This window comes from Canis lupus, chromosome 11 (genome assembly GCF_048164855.1).
Source record: "Canis lupus baileyi chromosome 11, mCanLup2.hap1, whole genome shotgun sequence".
In the NCBI taxonomy this organism is placed as follows: domain Eukaryota; kingdom Metazoa; phylum Chordata; class Mammalia; order Carnivora; family Canidae; genus Canis; species Canis lupus.
Window position 1 is genome coordinate 60,571,729 of NC_132848.1, and position 24,292 is coordinate 60,596,020.

The 24,292-nt window shown below is 34.9% G+C and overlaps 1 long non-coding RNA gene across 2 annotated transcripts; it reads left to right on the forward strand.

The window, feature by feature from the left end:
* Positions 1 to 720: 720 nt before the first annotated feature.
* On the forward strand, positions 721 to 14,700 carry LOC140600278 (uncharacterized). 2 transcript variants are annotated; one of them, XR_012003514.1, is made up of 3 exons: positions 721 to 1,118; positions 3,037 to 3,082; positions 14,221 to 14,700. It is a non-coding gene; the product is annotated as an uncharacterized lncRNA (long non-coding RNA). The 2 variants fall into 2 exon arrangements; XR_012003515.1 differs by lacking the exon at positions 3,037 to 3,082.
* Positions 14,701 to 24,292: the final 9,592 nt, after the last annotated feature.

The following is a 24,292-nucleotide window of genomic DNA, read 5'->3' on the forward strand; positions in this document are numbered from 1 at the left end:
CCAGAACTGTAACTCTGGAAATTGTGTTTAGTTTTAATGGTATATGATTGAAAGGGCAGTGGTTTTAGCTTTAGCTATGATGGAAACCTATATTTTTCCAATATAAATAATCAACAAAAACAATAACAAAAACTAGCATTCTATATATTTTGAAATATGCAGTAGAGTGCTCTAGCAAGCTTTTATGCACATTGTCTAAAGATGATGGGCAAAAAGTGTTTTATGTTCTGTGAAATTTAAGTGAACACAAAGTGGTGCCATTAAGAGTCTTATCTAAGTCCCTTCCTTATCTCCAAGGAGACACAGGGAAGTTGAATTAACTAACTTACATAAAATAAAACAGCAATTTCAATGTATCTTAAAGGAACGAGGACAGTAAGGATTAAGGAACTTGCCATCTACTGGGAAAGTAAGAATAAAAATAGGAAAAAAAATTTAAGTGAGGGCTACATGATGATGTATACAACAAGTTAAAGATATCAACAAAGCCTAAGGTTATAAATGAATGCCTTCTGGATGAATGTTATAAAGTTGTCTTTTTGTTTTTATTTTATGATTTTTATGCACTTATTGAGAGAGAGAGAGAGAGAGAGAACACCTGCACAATCAGGGAAGAGGGACAGGGGAGGGAGAGAATGCCCAGCAGACTCTGTTGGGGTGGGGAAGGGGGCTAGATGCAAGGCTCAACCCCATGACCCGAAGATCATGATCGGAGCTGAAACCAAGAGTGTGATGCCCAACAGACTGAGCCACCCAGGTGCCCCTTGAGTAAGAAATTTTAATTGATCCCTGCCACATGGTAGTCACACTCTTATGCAACATCTCTCTCTCTCCCTCCCTCCCCTTTCTTTCGTGCCTTCTCAGCTTGCTCACTTTGATGAAGAAAGCTAGCATTCTGAAGCAGTCCATGTAGCAAAGAATATATGGGAGTTTACAGCCAACAACTAGCAAAGAACTGAATTCTCTTAGTCATTCCAACCACAAAGAATGGAACCCTGACAATAACCAATCCTGAGGTAGCTTGGAAGAATTTGCCCCAGTAGAACCTAAGATGAGTATGGACCTGGCTGAGAAGTTGATTACAGGCTTGCGAGAGACCCTGAAAGCAGAGGACCCAGGTAAGCCAGACTTGGATTCCTGACCCACAAAAACTATGAAACAAGAAATATGTGTTGTTTAACTCATTGACATTGGGAGTAATTTGTTATGCAGCAGTAAATAGGTAATACAATATGTGCTATTTGTTAAATATAAGAGGAATTCTTGTGACATATGATTTAAGAAAGCTTTGTGAAGAAAGCAAATGAGCTAAATCTTAAAGGGGGAATCATATTAGTTACTGTCCAGTTACACTTAGCACATTTTTTCAAGTTTTTATTTCAATTCTAGTTGGTTTACATATAAGGTAAAATTGGTTTTAGATGTAGAATTTAGTGATTCATCACTTATATAAACAGCCAGTGCCCATTACAACAAGTGCCCTCCTTAGTGCCTATTCCCCATTTACCTGGTCCCCTCCCTACCTTCTCTCCATCAATCCGCAGTTTGTTCTCTGTAGTTAAAGGTCTCTTATGCTTTGCTTCCCTCTCTCTTTTTTTCCCCTTCCCCTATGTTCATCTGTTTTGTTTCTTAAATTCCACATATGAGTAAAATCAGATGGTATTTGTCTTCCTCTAACTGACTTATTTCAAACTTAGCACATTATTTAAATTGCAAGGACTTCTGGAAATAAAAATGGGAAGAGTTAAAAGAAGGTAAACCTGGGTGGTGTGCCTGGGTGGCTTATTAAGTTAAACAGACTCTTGATTTTGACTCAGAGCATGCTCTCAGGGTCTTGGAATCCAGCCCTGCATCTGCTCAGCAAGGAATCTGCTTGTCCCTCTCCCTCTGCTCCTCCCAATGCTCATGCATGCTCTCTCTCTCTCATATAATAAATAAAATTTGAAAAGGTAAGCATTAATCAAAATGAAATAATGATATGGGACTGAGAGAAAGAAAATGAATTGCAAGTGAAAAGACAGAAGAGACATTAGAAATATTTTTAAGGGCAGCCCGGGTGGTTCAGTGGTTTAGCACCGCCTTTGGCCCAAAGCGAGATCCTGGAGCCCCGGGATCAAGTCCCACATCAGGCTCCCTGCATGGAACCTGTTTCTCCCTCTGCCTGTGTCTCTGCCTCTCTCTTTCTGTCTCTCATGAATAAATAAATAAAATCTAAAAAAAAAAGAAAAAAGAAATTTTTTTAAGAAATAAGAGAGAAAGAAAGGGGAGGTGGGATGGAGGGATAGGGGAGCGAGAAAAAGTGTGGGAAGGAAGAGAACATTTTGATATGAATATATTAGCTTCTATATGTATGGATGTTATAGTATTTTATAATTTAGCCATACAATAGATATTTGGATTATTATAAATGGTGGGCAGTTAGTTTATTTGAAATTAAATGTTATTAAACAAGATGTCTGAGATGTATGCATGCATGTGTGTGTGTTTCACAAATGCTGTAGTAGTTATGAAAATTTTAGAGATATTTTACTTCAGAAATCTTGAAAGTTTGAGGAGGAACTCAAAACTATTTGTGAGTGGATCCCCTATATTCCTTTTCACTATCTTGTCTGACAGATATGCACATAAACTCATTTTGTGATTTGTGTAAAGCACCATGATATATTTTCAGACACTGAAAGAATGTCTCCATGTTGGTTATTTGTGGTTAGCAAAGGCAAGAGAAGTCAGCTATCTATACACTGGAGTAGTGAACACCAGAAAATCCAGACTCTAGGGATACAAAGGCATGCAGCTTCTGATTAGTTATAAACATCTATATTAATTATCTATGTTCTCCTGCTCAGGTTTTTGTATACTGCTACATAGTTAACAGAAAGATTATTTCTGGTTGGTCAATAACATCTACTCTAAATGGCTGGTACTGGAAAGATCTGTGAATCTTACTAATCTACCTAATTTTGTTAAGCTAGTATATTCAAAGTGTATTTCAAGCAATGATGACTTTTGCCAGTCTTAGGTTTATTGTGCTTTCAGTTACCAGTGCCGTTGTTGAATCAGGGATGTCCACACTAGGCAAAAGGTAAGAGTCACTGGGAGTAGTTATTGATGTAATAATTCCAAGGCCTTTTGTCCAAGTATTCTGATTCTGAAAATTTATGTGGATTTCCAGAATTTGTACACTAAATAATATTTGTAATTAGAAAAGTTTAAGCAACACTTAGGAAAATGATTGGAAGGAAGAATAATGGAAGTTTTCATCAGAAAAATGCGTGCATCGTTTGGCTAAATCCCAGAAATCCAGAACATGAAATATTATAAATAAGAGTAGAAATAATTTTCTAAAATTTTATGTTTTCTTGAATTTTGATTTAAAACAAAAGATCATTTAAAAAATGTCACGATCTCTGAATGGAAATCTTTAAAAAACTTATTTTGTTTTCATGGATTGGAAGAACAAATATTGTTAAAATGTCTATACTACCCAAAGCAATATACACGTTTAATGCAATCTCTATCAAAATACCACCAACATTTTTCACAGAGCTAGGACAAAGAATCCTAAAATATATATGGAACCACAAAAGACCCTGAATATCCAAAGCAATCTTGAAAAAGAGAAGCAAAGCAGGAGGCCATCATAATTCTGGACTTCAAGTTATATTACAAAGCTGTAGAGATCAAGACAGTATGGTACTGGCATAAAAACAGACACATAAATCAATGGAACAGAAGAGAAACCCAGAAAGGAGCACACAACTATATGGTCAACTAAGCTTCAGCAAAGCAGGAAATAATATTCAATGGGAAAAAGACAGTCTCTTCAACAAATAGTGTTGGGAAACTAGACAAATACATGCAAAAGAATGAAACTGGACTATTTCCTACATCATACGCAAAAATAAATTCAAAATGCATGAAAGACCTAAACATGAGACAGGAAACCATTAAAATCCCAGAGGAGAACACAAGCCATAACCTCTTTGACATCGGCCATAGCAACTTCTTACTAGGTATGTCTCCTGAGGTAAGTGAAATAAAAATCAACTATTGGGACTTCATCAAAATAAAAGGCTTCTCAACATCTAAGGAAATAATCAGGAAAACTAAAAGGCATGTATGGAATGAAAGAAGATATTTGCAGATGACATATCTAATAAAAGATTAATATCTAAAACATATAAAGAACTTATAAAACTCAACACTCAAAAAATAAATAATCCAGTTAAAAATGGGCAGGATATATGGGTAGACATTTTTCCAAAGAAGACATATAGATGGTTAACAAACACATGAGAAGATGCTTAATATCATTCATCCTCAGAGAAATACAAATAAAAATTACAGTGTGGTATCACCTCGCACAAAAACAGGTGTTGACAAGGATGTGGAGAAAGGGGAACCCTCTTATACTGTTGGTGGGAATGCAAACTGGTACAGTCACTCTGGAAAAAGTATGGAGGTTGTTTAAAAAGTTAAAAATAGAGCTACCCTATGATCCAGCAATTGTACCACTAGGTGTTTACCCAAAAGATACAAAAATACTGATTCAAAGGGATACATGCACTATGAAATTTACAGCAACTTTATCAACAATAACCAAACTATGGAGAGAGTCCAAATGTCCATTGACTGATGAATGGATAAGGAAAGTGGTGTGTGTGTGTGTGTGTGTGTGTGTGTGTAAAATGGAATATTACTCAGCCCTAAAAAAGAGTGAAATTTGCCATTTGCAACTATGTGGATGGAGGTAGAGAGTATTATGCTAAGCAAAATAAGTCAGAGGAAGGCAAATACCATATGATTTCATTCATATGTGGAATTTAAAAAACAAAATAAATGAACGTGGGGGTGGAAAAGAGAAGCAAATAAAAAAACAGACTTTTACAAGCTAAGGGTTGCTGGTGGGGAATGAACTAAATGGGTGAGGAGTATTAAGGAGAGCACTGCTTGTGAAAAGCACTGGATGTTGTGTGTAAGTGATGAATCACTAAATTCTACTTCTTAAAACAATTTTCCATTGTACGTTAATTAACTAGAATGTAAATAAAAACTTGAAAAAAAAACTGATTAGTGATGGTTGAAGCCTCTGAAGAATTTTTCAATGACTAGAAACAGAAATAAACAAAGAAAACAAAGAATAAGCCAGATTGGAGACCAAAGTATCATCTCCATTTTTGGTAGAAGCTAACATAGAATATGTAATCATGTGGCCTGCTAGCTGGGCACTGACTGAGGGCCGTACCCAATGGGAAGAGCCACCTCTGCTGAAGTAATACAACTAGTGAAAGGTGGATCTGGATATGTCCATATCATTCCCAGTTTGTTCTTTCAAATTTACAAATCAGGATATTCATTGCAACTCCCTAAGGACAAATTGGATTAAGGGACAGGGGACCATGAAGAGCTGTAGGAGCAATCCTTCCTGGGAGAGACCAGGAACAGGGAAAAATAATGTTCCTTTAGAAGTAGACACGTGGAAACCAGTCAATAACCTTATTTAGACTATTAAATTATTTACTTCAGGTGTTTTTTACCATGATTTTTTTCAACTCCTACACTTCTTTCACTAATTATGAAACACTAATTCTAAATTTCAACCAGCCATAAGGACATAATTATACACACAAAGTGAGCATAACTTGTTAATTAAGATAAAATTATGTGACCAGACTAACATCCATCCCTATTATTATCTCAATTATCTAGTCTGACATTGTGTATTATTGCATTTTACATTGTATTAGTCTGTATGGAAGACAGGGTCAAGGAGTCTTTAACAAAAGATTCAGATTCCGTATCTCAAAGAGACAAGGGAATTTAGAAATCATCTTAGTCTGTAGTAGAGGAAACAAAGAGGAGGAAATGATTTACCACCCACAACTCTTTTGGAGCACTGGGAATAAATAGGGAATATAGAGTAGCCCTTTGACAAGGCTTGGGCATAGAACGCAGGGGTAGTTGAACAGTAGAAGGACTTGAAGCAATGTATTGACGACAGATCACTGGTGTTTGTGACATACTTAGAAATGATTTTTTCATCTTGTAGGATAGTGGCCTTCAAACTTGTTTTTATGAATACTTATTTGTGAGTTTTGAGAATATAACTATAGTTTACATCCACATATTTATAGATATAGATATCAAATTACATATAGTAGTATTGTCAAATTGTTTTCAGTAAAGTTTGAATTTTGGACTTTCTGGTTTCTCAGTCTACACCATATTAGATACAGGAAATTAGAATTAGGAAAGTTAATGAAGACTAATAGGCTAATAACAATGGCTACTTTAAAAAAAACAATGGCTACTTTGTAGATGACATAATATTTGATCGTCATAATATAAATCCTTTGTCAAGAGAACATTCCATTTTAGTCGCTATCTTCTATTTAGAAGTGTATAATACATTTTTGAGGAGATATTGTCAAATGTTTAAATACTAACTTAGGTATTTCAATGAGTAAGCTATCTAAAATACATAATTTTAAGAATATTTTCCTCCATGACAATGTATAAATGATATGTTACTGTCCCTTCTGATTCTTCCTTAGACCTCATTTGTGATGAATTATAATTATTTATGACACACTCTTACCTTTGTCTATATATGATACATTTTTATCTAGTTAATTACTTAAAATACTGTAATAAGCACCTCCAAACATAACTAACCAAAATTTAGCTCTTTTGGGGACTCCTGGGTGGCTTAGTGATTAAGCATCTGCCTGTGGCTCAGGGTGTGATCCTGGGGTCCTGGGATCGAGTCAGGCATCAGACTCCCTGCAGGAAGCTTGCTTCTCCCTCTGCCTATGTCTCTGCCTCTCTCTCTGTGGCTCTCATGAATAAATAAATAAAAGCTTAAAGAAAAAAAATTTAGCTCTTTACTGAGTTCTGCCACTGAATAGCTTAACCTTATCATTTAAATGGATAGCTGAATGAAGTTGTTGACTGCTACCAGAATAATTGTCATTATTTAGAAGAAATTTTTCTTTACCTTTTTAGGCAGATAACACTCTCTTAAAAACTGAATTACTCATTGTGACACCTGGGAGGCTCAGTTGGTTAAATGTCCAACTCTTGATTTCAGCTCAGGTCATGATCTCAGGGTTGTGAGATCGAGCCAGCATCAGGCTCCTTGCTGGGTGGGCATGGAGCCTACTTAGGATTCTCTCTCTCCCTGTTCTTCTGCTTCCCCCCAATATCTGTGTGTGTGTTTATGTGTGTGTGCGTGTGCGCATGCCTGCGAGCTCTCTCAGTCTCTCACCCTCTCTAAAAAAACCCCAAAAAACAATAAACCTGAACTATTTACCTACTTAATGGCAACATACCTTCTTTAAAACTACTGCCATTCTTTTAAATCAAATGATAATACCATGACAACATTAGAGAATTAAATTTTATATTCACAGAGGTTCATACATAATCACATTGATTACTTATACTTAACACATTATATAATTTTTTTACTAGAATTAAGCCTTCAAATGTAGGATATGAAAAATGATTGAATGAAATATTTCATTAGCTAATGAATTGAAAAGAAATCACCTAACTAGCTTCAAATATTTAGGTTAATAAACCTGGTGATAGATATAAATTTCACTTAGTGTTTTGTCTTTTCAACTAAGCCATCAAATGTTCATGTTTTTTTCTATAGTAATGAAATATCCTTTATTCCCATTTCCTTTTATTGGTAAAGAAGCTAGAAACTGATCGGAGAATAAAGCATTGAAAGGAAAATACAACTTTAAATAATTTGTTCTTTGTAAATTATTATCATCTTTCTCAACTCTCAATTCTTTTGTCCTCACTTTTTTTTTATTTTTTGTGGCCTCAGCAGCAGTTAAATATCAGAACCAATTTTATAATATATGATTTAATATAAACTCACATAAGAACATGCTTTAAGAATAATAAAAAAAATAGTTGTAAAGTGGGTAGTATACCAGATTCATTTAACCTTTCCCTATCCTTCTCACAATGAGTCTGTGTCAGCCAACTCTATGGCCTAACAGAAAATGATTCAACTGATAGAAAGTTAACTTGTAAAAGAAGATGAAGGAAATAGAAATCAATTGCTTATTTTCCGACACTCAGCAGTAACTGCACTTTCAATGTGTAAATTGTGTTTCTAGCAGCAATGTCCACAATAGCCAAACTGTGGAAGGAGCCTCGGTGTCCATCGAAAGATGAATGGATAAAGAAGATGTGGTCTCTGTATACAATGAATATTACTCAGCCATTAGAAACGGCAAATACCCACCATTTGCTTCGACGTGGATGGACCTGGAGGGTATTATGCTGAGTGAAGTAAATCAGAGAAGGACAAACATTATATGGTCTCATTTATTTGGGGAATATAAAAAATAGTGAAAGGAATAAAGGGGAAAGGAGAGAAAATGAGTGGGAAATATCAGAGAGGGAGACAGAACATGAGAGACTGCTAACTCTGGGAAACGAACAAGGGGTGGTGGAAAGGGAGGTGAGTGGGGGGTGGGGGTGACTGGGTGACGGGCACTGAGGTGGGCACTTGATGGGATGAGCACTGGGTGTTATGCTATATGTTGGCAAATTGAACTCCAATAAAAATTTTTTTAAAAAACTGTGTATATAGTAGATAATATTCCAATGAGTATAAATAGATTTTTCAGAGTTTTCTAAGTGTTTATTTTGGTGTAATTCAATAAACTGTCATCTTTCTCAGTCATGAAATACATATTTTAACCTTAACCAGTATGTAGTAGCACTATATACTAACTGCATAGGCAGACTAAGAAGGAAGAACCAATTTGGCCTTTGTAAGGGCATTGTAAACAATGAGTATAATACTCAAATTGGCTAAAAATGATGAGAACAAAGCCAAGAGAAACAAATGTACAAAATCTCAGGGAAAATAACAGGCATGCTATATTTGGGAAATTCTGAGAATTTCAGGAAAAGCATTCTGATAGATCTCTGCTAGAAATACAATTTGGTGACTTCAATGACCCTTCTAAATGATCAGTAGAATTGGTTTGACAGCTACTGCAGGAACTAACTATGAAGGCAAATATTTCCTAGAGGTGGATATCACAATATAGAGTATCAGCTGCACCTGCTGCCCTCTCTGGGACTAATTTGAATGATCTCTGGGTAAGACCAACAACAGAATAATGAACATCCGAGATATTGTTAAACAATCATTTCCGACCTCCTGTTACATCTGAACTGGACTATAAAGGAAATGGTCAGGCTCTGTTTGGAGTTCACCATCCTTATGACCTAATAGCCTATCGCTACTGTTTCATGGATGCTAGTAGAAGACATGAGACTCCTGGGTAGGAGGTAAAGGACTTTATTACTCATAGCAGCATGAACACCAATTTTGCATTGGTTTTCCTTTTTCATCAGTCCAATGGAGCCAATGCAGAGAGCCCTGATAGATGCTATACCTGCAGTGAGTTGCATTACAGGAGAAAAATACTGAGCACAAAGAATTTACCAACTTAAAAGCAAACAGTAAGCAAGCCTGCTATTTGTCCTAAAGGATGACATTACCTCATACCTCAAGGTTGCTTGCTATAAACACAACCCTGAAAAATGGCCCAGGTAAAATGCTGTCAAGGCCTTGCATTCTTGGTATACCTATTAAGACTTATCGGAGTATGAAAGATCATGGAGGACTGTTTCTTCACAAAAACATAGGTGAAATTGTTGAAGTAAGTCTCCATCTACAAAGTAACCCCGTGTAAGACTCTCCTACTTTGGTTCATTTATTCAGTTTGAGGGCAATAAAACATCCCTGGATTCTCAGTGTTTATGTAAAAAATCATCATCTTGAGACATGGAAATATTTTCCTCTTCACATGCCAGGGGAACTAGATCTGGGGCTATTTGTCTAGTAAATGATTCTGATCTCAAAAGGATAACAAACTTCTCATATTTCCCTTAAGAAGGCCAATGTTTACAGCCTGGAGTAGATTCCTAAGTAAGGCTATAGAGTGCAAAGAAGACTGGAGCATTATCTCCCCAGGTCCTGACATTTTAGAAGTAAGAAAGCCCCTGACACACGGGACTGTCTGGCTCTCAAGACAGATTTTTATTTACATACTGAAGGATTAGAGGCTTTTTCAAAGAAGACCCTTTAAGGGGGGGGACAGGGGAGGGAGAACTGTCCCCATCTCTTATAAGCAGAGAAAAAGCCTTTTTAGTTTGTCTCTCATCTAAGGAGTTTTGGACTAGTTAAGTAGGAAAAAATCCTATCCACTTTCATCTTATTGCCTAAAGTTATGGAAGGGAGTCAGTGCATTTACTATTTACTGTAAGGCAATAGGAAATCTCTCTCTAATCCAGAATATCTCCTGTGAGCATTCAGAATACAATTAATAAAGATAAATGTTAAAAGCCAATATTAGCCAGTTTTCAGCAAACATCTCTTATGCGCCAAAGATAGAGCAGAACTAACAGGAGCATATTCACATGGGATTTATAGTATAGTCAAAACATCCACTAAGCAAAAAATTGCACAATAAATGCACTATTATATATCCTTACAAAGTCTTCAAAAATAAATATAAATCAGGTTGTTAGCAAGATATTGGGGAAAATCCAATTTTGATTGTATGAGACAAGGCTTCTCTTAAAAATTACTTCACAGGCTCCTTCCACAGTTTGGCTATTGTGGAATATTACTCAGCCATTAGAAATGACAAATTCCCACCATTTGCTTCCATGTGGATGGAACTGGAGGGTATTATGCTGAGTGAAATAAGTCAATCGGAGAAGGACAAACATTATATGGTCTCATTCACTTGGGGAATATAAATAATAGTGAAAGGGAATAGAAGGGAAGGGAGAAGAAATGGGTAGGAGATATCAGAAAGGGAGACAGAACATGAAGACTCCTAACTCTGGGAAACGAACTAGGGGTGGTGGAAGGGGAGGAGGGCGGGGGGTGGGGGTGAATGGGTGACGGGCACTGACGGGGGCACTTGACAGGATGAGCACTGGGTGTTATTCTGTATGTTGACAAATTGAACACCAATAAAAAATAAATTTATTATTAAAAAATTACTTCACAGTACTTAATGTATATTGATAAAGATATACATACATTCATTCTTTTCTTTCTCTTTTTGTTTGGCCACTGCTCCTTATCTCAGTGCCTAGGACAAGGCCTTATAAATAGTAGAAAGGTAGGAAATACTTGTCAAATGATGAATAAATAACCGAATGAGAAAAAGTCATTTAGTCGTGTAACCTGATCACTGAAGTGTAGCAGTTAGTAAGGCCAAGAAGGATGGAAAGCATTTTCGATAGAGAAGAAAGCATGTTAAAAACCCCAGTAAAGGAGTAAACAAGCCCTTATTGGCGGCATTAAGGATCTTACAATTCTCTCAAAAGTGATAATAATTAACCCACTTTAACAAAGGTACAACAAGATCCAATTTATATTTTTGAAAAACTCATACTGGCTGCTGAGTAACAATGGACTTTCTGAAGGCAAGAGGAAGTGGGACACTCCCTTAAGAAATACTCCCTAGAGCCATAGTTGATAGGTGAGGAAGGTGACAGTGGAAAAGGAAATAAGTGAGCAGATTGAAGATAAGACTTACACATAGAATCATCAGGACTTGCTGTGGAGGATCAAGGGAGACGTTGGCATCACCAGTGGTAGGTATGGAAACCAGATGGGAATCCATTAAAATTTGAATGTGAGGTAGTTCCGTGAGCTTGAAAGGACTGTTCAAGGATACGTCCAGCATTAAAATTAAATCCATGGAAAAGAAATATAAGAAGCAATGGAGAGCAAGTTAATCAGCAAAATATTTGCTTATTATTGACTGTAATGTGTGGCTCACTTTGTTGATGCCTTTTAAAGTGCTGGAACTAAATTTCCAGACGAAAATGATTTGCAAGATGGCAGAGGAAGTATTTTAAGGGTAGTTAAGCATAAGGTTCTTGGTGAAATCTTTGGATTATGCCAGAAATATATACAGTTAAATGCGTATGCTGAAATTTTAATTACTAAAAATAAAATCTATAATATCCAAACCAAAAGATAGAGTTAAAAAAAGAGGAAAATGAAAAGAGACAGCTAAGATTCAAGTGACTTAGAAGCTTTCAAGGCTAAATGGGAAGACAATTTTGCATGAACAGGAAAATGGTATACAGGAAAATAAGAAAATGAGACAAGGTCAGAAGATTTGAAAGCATAATCTGCTACGTCAAGAGCAATAAGTACCAATTTTAATTATTAAACAATTCCCTTAAAAATGCAATCAATTAATTGAAAAACATTAAATTAAGATATTGTGTTCTAATATATGTAAAATCTACTAATTTCTGACCACTGGCTTTTAATGGAATGGGAATAAAAAACAGTGTACAAGTTGGGATTTTGTTTTTAGGAAGGCATTCCTATCACAACTGAAAGGAAAAGCTGTGCCTGCAGGATGAAAGAAAAGAGTGATGTTTGCTTTCTTAGCTTTCAAGAGGAAGACAAAGAAAGATCTTGAGAGTGAAAGGGAGAGACTTGGCAACCTCTGAACAAGAAATACTCCTGCTCTACTGCTCTCACTCCCAGGCCCAGCATGAGAGGAACTTATAACCTTGGTAGATAGATTTGCTCTAATTGTAAAATAGATACCTGTGAAGGTACAGTAGGAGCATAAAGAACACACAAGTCATGGAAGAGGGTGTTGTCAAAATTACTACCACACTCTGAAGTGTACAAATCCTCTGTACCTTCGTCTTGACATATTTTCACTCATTCCTTCACCGAGTTATGAGTCCCAAATTTTTTTCAAGCTCATGTCACACTTGAGCCTCCTTACTTTAAATGATAATGACCAAGTAGTTAATAATTATATTGTGATTTATATTATATTCAAATTAATTTATAATTTAACACAATCCCAAGAAGCAAATTGGTGTATATATGATGTCCATTTTGCACATGAGAAAGCTTTGAACAGGAGGCATAAGATGGCCCTCCTGTGTTTATGTCTTGGGAGGGGAAAATAAATTGGGGGCAAGTCCTCGATTCCCTAAGTTCAAGTTTGGTTTTTCTTCTGTTAAAACAAGGTACATGTTAGATAGTATCATTTAATAAGGTTGGTTTTGTTAACTGATTTATAAAATAAAGGACTTAGAGCATGATTACATGGTATGGTTTTAAATTAATAAAACCACACTATGAAGAATAGATTTGACTTAAAATCAATACATATGGGATGCCTGGGTGGCTCAGCAGTTGAGCGTCTGCCTTTGGCTCAGGGTGTGATCCCAGGGTCCTGGGATGGAGTCCCATAGCGGGCTCCCTGCAGGGAGCCTGCTTCTGCCTATGTGTCTCCCTCTCCCTCTGTGTCTCTCATGAATAAATGAATAGAATCTTTAAAAGAAAAATGAAATAAAATTAATACATAAGGATATGTGGATTAATTAAAATATTTTAACAATAAACATGAATAAGAGCTGAGGGAGTGAAGTCAGCAGATGGAGACAATTAGTCTTAGAAGCCTGGTTATTTCTAAGGATACTAAATCTTACAATTGGGTAGAGTACTGCTAGTAAAACGAAAGATTTCTTTTTTGGCCTCTGCTTTGTGTAGCTTGGTTCTTAACTCCCTCAAAACATGGATGAATGTGTAAAACAGAGGAGTGGTGGAAACAGCAACTGCTGTTGAATAATCCAGGGCCTGGACTATTCAGGTTACCTAAGCTTTAGGCATCTGCTGACCTGTCCCTCCTTTGCCTCTCAAGGGTTTACAGGAGAGTGGGTAACCTTACTCAGTTTTCCTCCTATGGGTCAAGTTACTAAGGATATTTGAAAGCAGGACTAATTTTTCACAAACTCTCTAGAGTAGTGATTTGCAAACCTGAATGTAGCAGCAGAACCCATACCCCACCCATGAGCTATATGACAATATATGGATAGTTCTCATTTCTTGATTTTTTGATTCTGTACTGCTTGGGTGTGCTTTGGGCATCTGCATTTCTTTAAAAACCCTCCAGATTATTTGGGTCTCAAGATGGGAACAACTATTGTACTTGTCATGTAATGGTTTATGGGGCTGGGGATTCTCTTTCCCCCACTTCAGGCTTCTGGATTCTCATTCCACTACTTTAGAACAACTCTAGTCCCAAAGGAGAGATTAGCAGCTTGTTTTATTAAACAAGGTTCAGGACATTCATTGAGTCATATTTTCATGTTTAATGAGATTACTATTCCTTACAGGAGACACTCCACCATGGCATCGTCTACATACTGCTTGGAACACAGTCAGGTTTTGCATTTTCCTATTTATTTTGAGCTTAATTGATTGGCTAATTTGGACCGGATCTACATTTTTTCTCTACTTTTTTCTCTATATATCAGAATGCCTAATAGTAAAAAAGAGTCACCACTAAATATACTAATGGTTCTGAGTTTTCATACCTATCCCTTTTTACCACTGGGATACATTCTCTCCCAGGCCCCTCCAATCCTTGAAAATAGGATTCCTACAATTCGAATTTGAGTTGGGAGGAGAGAGTAGTCTGCTTAAGCCTAAAGCATAGACCATGTACCTAGTTTTTAAAAAGAGCCCTAACTTGGGAATTGTGGGATAAAAAAAACAAAATAATAAAACATTATTATGTTTTATAAATAAATAATGTTTTATAATATTATAACATCATAAATTATGTTTTATAAATAAAACAATAAAAAAACAAAGCCTTACTTTGATTCTATTGTTCCTGTGGTAACCACTAAAACCCAAAAGGATTATCAATTTTTCACAACTGATAAAATATAAACAGTTGTGGATAAGACATCTTTTCAAAACATAATCCCCACCTTTAGTTTGGATACATGTTTAATTTATTTTATTGGATTTCATAGTGTTGTAATTTATTTCATTGAAGATGCATTGGTATCATTCCTCCAAGGTATTCTCAAGCATACTAAGATAGAAACCCCACAAGGGCAGAGATTGTGAGTTTTATTTGGCACTGTATGGCCAGTGCAGCATCTTGCCAGACACATCACAGATACAACATAGCTATGTGGCATTACTGAATTATGGTGTCTGAAGGACAGTCTTTCAGAACCTTGGTAGTCATCCACACGGCTGCTCAGTATATGTTATTATCAATTACCTTTTTCTTTCACCATTTTTAAATATTTTTGAGTATCTTTTAATATTATTAGAAATATACAGAAAGTTGTCTTTATTTTCCTCTATAGCCACCAAAATGAGGTAACTTTCATTCTCCCTATCCAGTGTTGGTTCTAAATTTGTGAAACATCTAGGTTACTCTGAACAATGTGAATAATACATATGAAATTTTGTAATTCACTGCATTTATTCATAATAATGATTTTATCCGACCTTTCCTCATTACTGTGATGGTAAAGTGTAAAAATTACAAGGCTAATCAGTTAGCAAAAAAGGTCACATAAACATTTATATGTTTTTGTTTTGTTTTGTTAGTTCTATTAATGACGACCTCAAAGATGAAAGTACGTCATATACTCTCTTTGGAAGGTTCTTCCCTTAATATGCCTGGGAATATCTTCAGCTTCTTTAATTCATCTCTGGAATTTTTTCTGGTCCCAATGTCATTCACTGTCTTCCACTATTAAAAAACATTTTCGTCTTTTTACAAATTAATTAATTTATTTGAGAGACAGATAGCAGACGTGGGAGGGGAGGGGAAGAGGGAGATAGAGAAAGAGAGAATCCCAAGCAGGCTCCATGCCCATTGTGGAACCCTGAGATCATGACCTGAGCTGAAATCAAGAGTTAGACACTTAACCAACTGAGCCATCCAGGTGCCCCCCCCCCGTCATATTTTTGTGGCACTGTCATTCATATATCCAACCCATATCTCATTCTCTCATGACCCCTCCCATCCTTCCCAGGCCGGAGTTCTGGTGCTCCCCACTTTTTGGAAGAACTGACTATAGATGCAGTTCTCACTCTCTACATTAGGCTCATTTAGCCCATCACCTGTGCTTAGCTCCTAAGGTCCAAAATTCCCTAATTTTATTATAATTCTTTCACTCCCAAATGCATGTTTATCACCAGGATATCAAAGTTGGAACACATCAAGAAAGAGTTACCATTAAATATGTTGTCAATGTTTCACTTTATTGCAATTTCCTTGTAATATTGGGACAAATCCTCTCTCAGGGAATCCTTTCTGCCTCTTATCAAAAATAAATGTTTCACTCCAAATCCCTGTATCTTCAGACATGACTAAGATTCTTTTCAAGGGAGTATCAGTAGTTCACATGGTGTGTGGAGGGGTGGGAAAGTTGGAAATAATACGGGCAGATGTCATATTTTGTAATGAAATCTCGGTTCTGACTTATTTGGGTCCCCTGACATCCCATTCATTGCTCAGCACTGTATACTTTACATATTAATTGTATGTATACATACTTATCTCTATGTATTTATGAATCTATCTAATCTATATCACGTATATTTCCGTCCTCCTTATGAAGATTTGCCTCTATTAGCTTCATGTCACTATTGGCCTGGAGTAATCTAAGCTGCATTGGAGACTTGCATTTAACCTAAATTGTGTTAAAGCTCTTCTTTCTTTTCTTTTTTCTTTTCTTTTCTTTTCTTTTCTTTTCTTTTCTTTTCTTTTCTTTTCTCTTTTCTTTTCTTTCTTTTCTTTTCTTTTCTTTTTTTTCTTTTCTTTTTTCTTCTTTTCTTTTCTTTTCTTTCTTTTCTTTCTTTTTTTTTAAGGTTAAGCTCTCCCTTTAAAAGATTTTTTTCTGTTGGTGTGTGTGTGTTTTTAAGATTTTGTTTATTTATTTATTTGAGAGAGAATGAAAGAGCAAGTATGGGGAGAACACAAGGAAAAAGACAAGCAGACTCCATACTGAGCTCGGGAGACTGATGCAGGCCTCAGGGCTCCATCTCATGACTTTGAAATTATGACCTGGGCCAAAATCAAGAGTTGGATGCTTAACTGATTGAGCCACCTAAATGCCCGATTTTTTTCTAGTTTTAATAAGCTTCCCAGGATACTTAAACCAAATACCAATACAGAAAAATTGTGTTTAATCCATTTAAAGTCTGAAATACACTTTTCTTTATTTAACATACACATGTTTTACTATAGCTCAAGCTTTCTTATTTGATTTCTTAATCTTCATGCTAAGAATTATTTTTATTGAAGGATTATGGATATAAAAATAAGTCATGGCAATGATAATAGAGATTAATTTTACATATTCACATTCCTTAATAAAAATTGATAAATTTCTATAGATTTTTTCAACTTTATTCTTGAGTATGACCCAATAAATCTGATTTATATGGCAATTATGTAAAACTCTACTTATTATCACTTTGGATTAAGAGTACTATAGGCCATAATCTAATAAAATGGTGATTAAGCCACAGCATTTCCTCCAAATGAGAGAATGCAAGCCTTTTTTCATTCTTACACTAAGTTCTATGTAGTTTCAGTGAGGTCTGGAAAAAATGAACTGGGGTCCCAAATGACTCTATCCCTACTAAACATACCTCAGTAAGAAAAAAAAAAAAATCTACTGACTGTCAAGATAAATCCATTCAATTGGAGGTCCCTATTTGATTCCTTTGACACCTGACTTTTAGAAGCCATCAAACTCACGAACAATAGAGAAACCTGCAGAAATCTCCTCTGTTATTAGTCTCAAATCATTCCAGAGGGTTTAGAGGAATCTGCATGTATTTGGACCTCTGGAACTTAAGTGCTGTCTAGCAAAAGGAAATGGGATTGAGATTTGTTTTCACTCAGCGCAAGTCAACTCACCAATCATCTTCAAATTGTGTGGCTTCCTCGGACAAATGACTTGGTTGGTCTGTGAACAGATTTTTTGGGGAAGTCATGTTACTCAGGGTTTTAAACATCTGAAACCTTTTTGTTTGAATATCTTTTAAAATAATTTTGAAAATGTATGTACCCACATATATTTTAAATGACTCAAAATGTTTTATTAAAAATGTATATAGATTGAAGGGATATATAATTTGAAAAAGAATATTGTATCAATATTTTTTAAGTATCTTGGTTATAAAACTACCATAGTTTTTGAAGCCTACTATTATTGATTTAAATATATATGAACAAAATGTTTCAATTGTCAGATATTTTACATTTTTCCTCTCCAACACATATTTCTTTTGCACTTAATCCACAGATTTTTTTCCAATCTAATATATTTTAAGCTTGAAAATCATTCTTCATCCTCTTGTCCTATTACTTTGCATCAAAAACATACATATAGCTTGAAATTTATTGTATTAATTTGCATGACTCAAAAGTGTTAAATGTTATGATTTTCTTATGAATTATTCTATCACTAATTTTTAGAACACATGTCATCAAATAACAGAAATATATATAAAATATAAAAATTTTAAAAATAAGTAACATGAAATTAAAATTTTACTGGAAATGCATCTCTTTATGACGTTAATGAAAAGTTATAAAGAATTGATGTTTATCAGGGAACAGATGTTAATTTTTCATTGAATACTACATGGCTAAATATAGTCTTTATATTTCTTTTACTTTTATAAATTTTCAAAATCTTATCAGCATAAATTAATGAAGAATGGAATGAAGTTCTATGCCAAATATTACATAGTGATCAATCATCAAAAATTATTTTTAATGATCTGTGTGCTGAGAATTCAGTTAAATTCTGCATCAGTTTTGTTGAAAACAAAACACTGAAACAACCTGCCTTGCAAAATGCTATGTTAATCATTAAAGTTATTCACTTTTCAACACTAACAATATTTCTTTTTCCTTTTTTTTTTTTTTTTTTTTTTTTTTGGCAGTTGAAACAGAGGCTGTCAAAAATGAGAATCCATACTGTGATTTAACAATAGGCACATTTTCAGGCAGAGCAGTTTGAGAAAAGAGACTTGGGGAAATTGAAATTTTTAAACTTAAGTTCCTTAAAACTCTTCATACCCAGGAACTCATAGGAAAGTCTTCACAGTATTTTCTTTCAGCCAGTATAATTTTGGCCTCAAATGTTGACTAAGTTTTATAGAGAAGTTCATGAGTGTTTATTCAATTTTTAAATAGATTTTATTTTTTAGATCACTTTTAGGTTCACAGTAAAATTAGGTAGAAAGTGCATTTTCCATACCCCTGCCTTCACACATGCAAAGCCTCCCGTGTTATCAACCTTCCCCCTCGCCGTGGTACATAAATTACAATCATTGAATCGACATTGATATCTTATTATCATTCAAAATGCATAGTTTACATTAGGGTAGACTCTTGGTTTTGTATGTTCTGTGGGTTTGGACAAATTTTTAAGGATAAGAACCCTCCATAATAGTTTCATAAAGAGTAGTTTCACTGACCTAAAAAATCTTTTTGTACTGTGCCTCTTCCTCCCAAACCCTGACAAACATTGATCTTTTTATTATTTTCATAGCTTTACTTTCCAGAATGTCATATAGTTTGAACCATATAGTATGTAGTCTTTTTAGATTGGCTTCTTTCACTTAGTGTAATGGATATAAGGTTCCTCCATGTCTTTTCATGGCTTGACATCTGATTTGTTTTTAGCACTGAATAATACTACATTGTCTAGATGTACCAGTTTATTTATCTATTCATGTACTGAAGGCAGCTTGGTTGCTTCCAAGTTTTGGCAATTATGAACTAAACTGCTATAAATATCCATGAGTAGGTTTTTGTGTGGACATTAAGTTTTCAACTCCTTTGGGTAAACACCAAGGAGTGCCAGTGCTGGATACTATGGTAAGAATATGTTCAGTTTTGCAAGAAACTGCCAAACTGTTTTCCAAAGTTGCTGTAATCATTTTGCTTTCCAACTAACAATGAATGAGAGTTCCAAATGCTCCACATTCTTGCCAGTATTTGATGTTGTCAGTATTCTGGATTTGAGCCATTCTAATAAGTATGTGGTGATAGCTCATTGTTTTAGCGTGCATTTTTCTGAAGACATGTGATGTGGAGCATGATTTCATATGCTTATTTGCCATCTGTATATCTTTCTGGTGAAATAATTTGTTAAGGGTCTTTGGCCCAATTTTAAATCAAGTTGTTTTACTTTTGTTAAGTTTTAAGAGTTCTTTGTATACAGTAACAATCCTTTACCAGAAATGCCTTTTACAAGTATTTTCTTTCAGCCTGTGCTTGTCTGTTCATTCTCTTGACAGCTTCTTTTGCATAGAAGAAATTTCTAATTTTAATGAAGTCAAGTTTATCAATTATTTACTTCATAGATCATGCCTTTGGTATTGTATCTGAAGTCATCACCAAGGCACCTGGATGGCTTAGTTGGTTAAATGTCTGCCTTTGGCTTAAGATGTGATCCCAGGCCCTGGGATGAAGTCCCAGGTCAGTCTCCCTGCTCAATGGGGAGTCTGCTTCTCCCTCTCGCCCTGTTCATGCTGTCTTGCTCTCTCTCTCTCAAATAAATAAAACAAAATCTCAGAAAAAAAAATAAAGTCGGGACATCTGGGTGGCTCAATGGTTGAACATCTGCCTTTGGCTCAAGGCATGATCCCGGGGTCCTGAGATTGAGTACTGCATAGGGCATCCTGCAGGGAGCCTGCTTCTCCCTCTGCTTATGTCTCTGCCACTCTCTGCATGTCTCTCAGGAATAAATACAATCTTTAAAAAAAATTCATCACCATGCCCAAGGTCATCCATATAGGTATTCTCCTACATTATCTTCTAGGAATTGTATAGTTTTTCATTTTACATTAGGTCTGTGATCCATTTTAACTTAATTTTTGTTAAGAAATAAGATTTGGATTTAGATTTATTTATTTATTTTGCATGTGGATGGCCCAGTTGTTCTAGCACCATTTATTAAAAAGAACTACTTTGCTCCATTGTACTACCTTTGCTGTCTTGTCAAAGGTCAATGATGTGGTGCTATTTCTGGACTCTCTGCTTAATTCCACTGATCTAATTGTCCATTATTTAGCCAGTACTATACTGGCTTGAATACCGTACCTCCATAGTAAGTCTTTAAGTCGGATAGTGTCTGTCCTCTAACTTTGTTGTTCTTCTCCTTTGATATTGTGTTGGCTATACTGGGTCTTTTGCAGTTCCATATAAACTTTATAATGAGTTTGTCAGTATCGCAAAATAACTTGCTGGGATTTTCATTGTGATTATATTGAATCTATAGATCAAGTTAGGAAGAACCAAATTCTTGCCAATTGGTCTTCTTATCTAGAAACATGGATTATTTGTCCACTTTTTAACTTTTTCTTTGATGTCTTTCATCACAGTTGTATAGTTGTCCATCCTGTACATAATTGCTAGTTTTATACATATATATTTTATTTTTGAGGGTGCTAAAGTAAATGCTATTGTATTTTTAACTTCAAATGTCACTTATTCATTGCTGGTGTATAAGTAAGCAATACTCTTGCATATTACTTGTATATTAACCTTGTATCCTGTAGCCTTGCTATAATCACTTATTAATCACAGGAATTATTTGTTGACCCTTTGAGATTTTCTACATGGATGAATATGTCTTCTGCAAACAAAGACTGTTTAATTTTTTATTTCCCAGTTATATACTTTTGATTTCCTTTTTGTCTTACTACATTTATCTAGGAGTTCTAGTATATTAAGAAGCAAGTGTGAGACAGGACATCTTTGCCTTGTTCCTCATCTCAATGAGGAATCTTTGCATTTCCCATCATTCACTATGATGTTAGCTGTGGGATTTTTGTAGATATTTTTATCAAGTTGAGGAAATTCACCAGTGAATTGTACCAGACATTTAAGGTAAAAAACCTTCCATATTCCTAGTTTACTGGGAGTTTTTATCATAAATGGTATTGGATTTTGTCAAATGCCTTTTCTTTTTCTATTGATATGATCATGTGAGTCCTTCATTGGCCTGTTAATGTGGTGGATAATGGTAACTGAATGTCAAATGTTGAACCAGCTTTACGTGCTTGGGAGAAATGCCACTCAATCATGATATATAATTATTTTTATATGTAACTGGATTCTGTTTGTTAATATTTTGCTGAGGATGTTTGCATCTATTTTCATGAGAGATATAGGCATATAATTTTTTTTTGTAATGGCTTTTCTGGTTTTGATATTAGGGTGATGCTGGTGTCACAGAATGAATTAGGAAGGTTTTTTTCTCTGCCTATATTCTCAGAGTGTAGAATTTCTTTTCCTAAAATATTTGGAACAATTAACTGGTGAAGTCACCTAAGTGTGATACTTTTTGTTTTGGAAGATGAGTACTTAGTGATTCAATTTCTTTAATATATATGGGCTTATTCATATTGTCTGTTGCCTCTTCTATGACTGTTGGCAGGTTGTGTCTTTCAAGGAATTGATTCATTTTCACTTAGGTTATCAAATTTGTGGGTATAGAGGTATTCATACTATCCCTTTATTATCCTCTTAATGGGAGTGGTATTTATAGTAATGTCTTTGTTTTCATTTTTAATATTGTAATTTGTGTCCTTTCCCATTTTTCTTAATTAGGTTGGCTACAGCTTTTTGATTTTATTGATCTTTTCAAGGAACTAGCTTTTAGTTTCATTGATTTTCCCTATTGATCTCATATTTTCAATTTTCTTGGCTTCTGCTATACTTTCTATTCTTTTCCTTTTTTATTTTTTACTTTAAATTTAATTTGCTATTCATTTTCTAGTTTCCTAAAGGGGAGATATTATTGTTTTTTAGATTGTTTCTACTATATACATTAGCTACTATAAATTTCCCTCTAAGTAGTACTTTAACTACATCCTCAAAACTGGTAAGTTGCTTTTAATTTTTTAGTTCAAAATATTCTTTCATTTTTCTTGAGATTTCTTCTTTTATCTGTTATTTAGAAGTGTGTCATTTAATCTCCAAGTATATGCAATCTTCCAGCTACATTTTTGTCATTCATTTATAGGTAATTTTTTTTTCTAATGTCTAAGAACAGACATTGTATGATTTTTATTTTTTTAAACTTGGTAAGGCATGTTTTATGGTCCAGAATATAGTGTATCTCTATGAATGTTCTATTTGAGCTTAAGAAGAATGTATAGTGCATAAGTTTCAGTTATATATAATGATTTATGGTGCTGGTGAATTCAACTATATCCTTACTAATTTTCTGCCTGTTGAATATGCCAATTTTGGTACAATCATATTAAAGTCTCTAATGTAGTAGTGGATTCATTTTTTTTTCTCCTGGAAGTCCTATCAGGTTCTGCCTCACATAACACTGCTTCTATGCACATACTTATTAAGGATTGATATTTATTCTTGGAAAATTAATTCCTTTATCATTATTTAATGCCCCTTTATCCCTGATAACTTTTCTTCCTCTCAAGGCTGGTCTATATGAAATTAATATAGCTACTCTTGCTTCCTTCTGATTAACATTAGCATAGTATATCTTTCTCTACCTATTTACTTTATGTGTATATTTCATATTTAAAGTGAGTTTCTTTTAGATAACATATAATCTTGTTTTCTGATCCACTCTTACAATCTCTGTCTTTCAGTTGATGCAAAGTGATTATTGATGTATTTGGATTAATATCTACATGTTTGTTATTGTTTCCTATTTTTGCCCGTTTTGTTGTTCCTATTATTGTCTTCCACTCTTATTCTGTCTTTTGTGGTTGTAATTAAGCATATTATATGATTCCATTTTCTCTCCATTCTTAGCATATCAGTTTCACTTCTTTTTTTTTCTTTATCTTTTCTTTGAGGGGGTAGTTGCCCCAGAGTTTGTAGTATACATTTATAACTAATCCAAGTCCACTTTCAACTATCACTTAACTACTTCATGAGGAGTGCCAGTGCCTGAGAATAACAAAACAATCTTAATTAAAGTAATCTTAATTTCTTCCCTCATTATTTATATTATTGCTTTTGTACATAAGCATACATAAATAGATAGATATAATATATTGTGAGATAATAGAAAATATATGTGTTAGTCTTTCCCCCTAGTTCCTGGCAAAGTGTTCCTGAAACTCTTACAAATTCCTAAATGATAAGAGCACTAAGATCATCTTATGTTCTAACATTTGGTCTGTGATCCTGACACAGGCCTCATAAATCCCTTCAAATTTCCTGGGTGATAGGAATGTCTTTTGTTCTAATGAGGCAGCTCTGGGTGGGCTTCTGGATAGGAGTATGTCACCAGAAAGACCAAGACATTGTTAAGAACTTGGAATTTTCAGCCTCCAGATAGGAGAGAAGGGAATGAAGTTCCCCTCTGGAAATGGAGTTAATGATTGACCTTGCCTATGTGATAAAGCCTTCATAAGAACCCC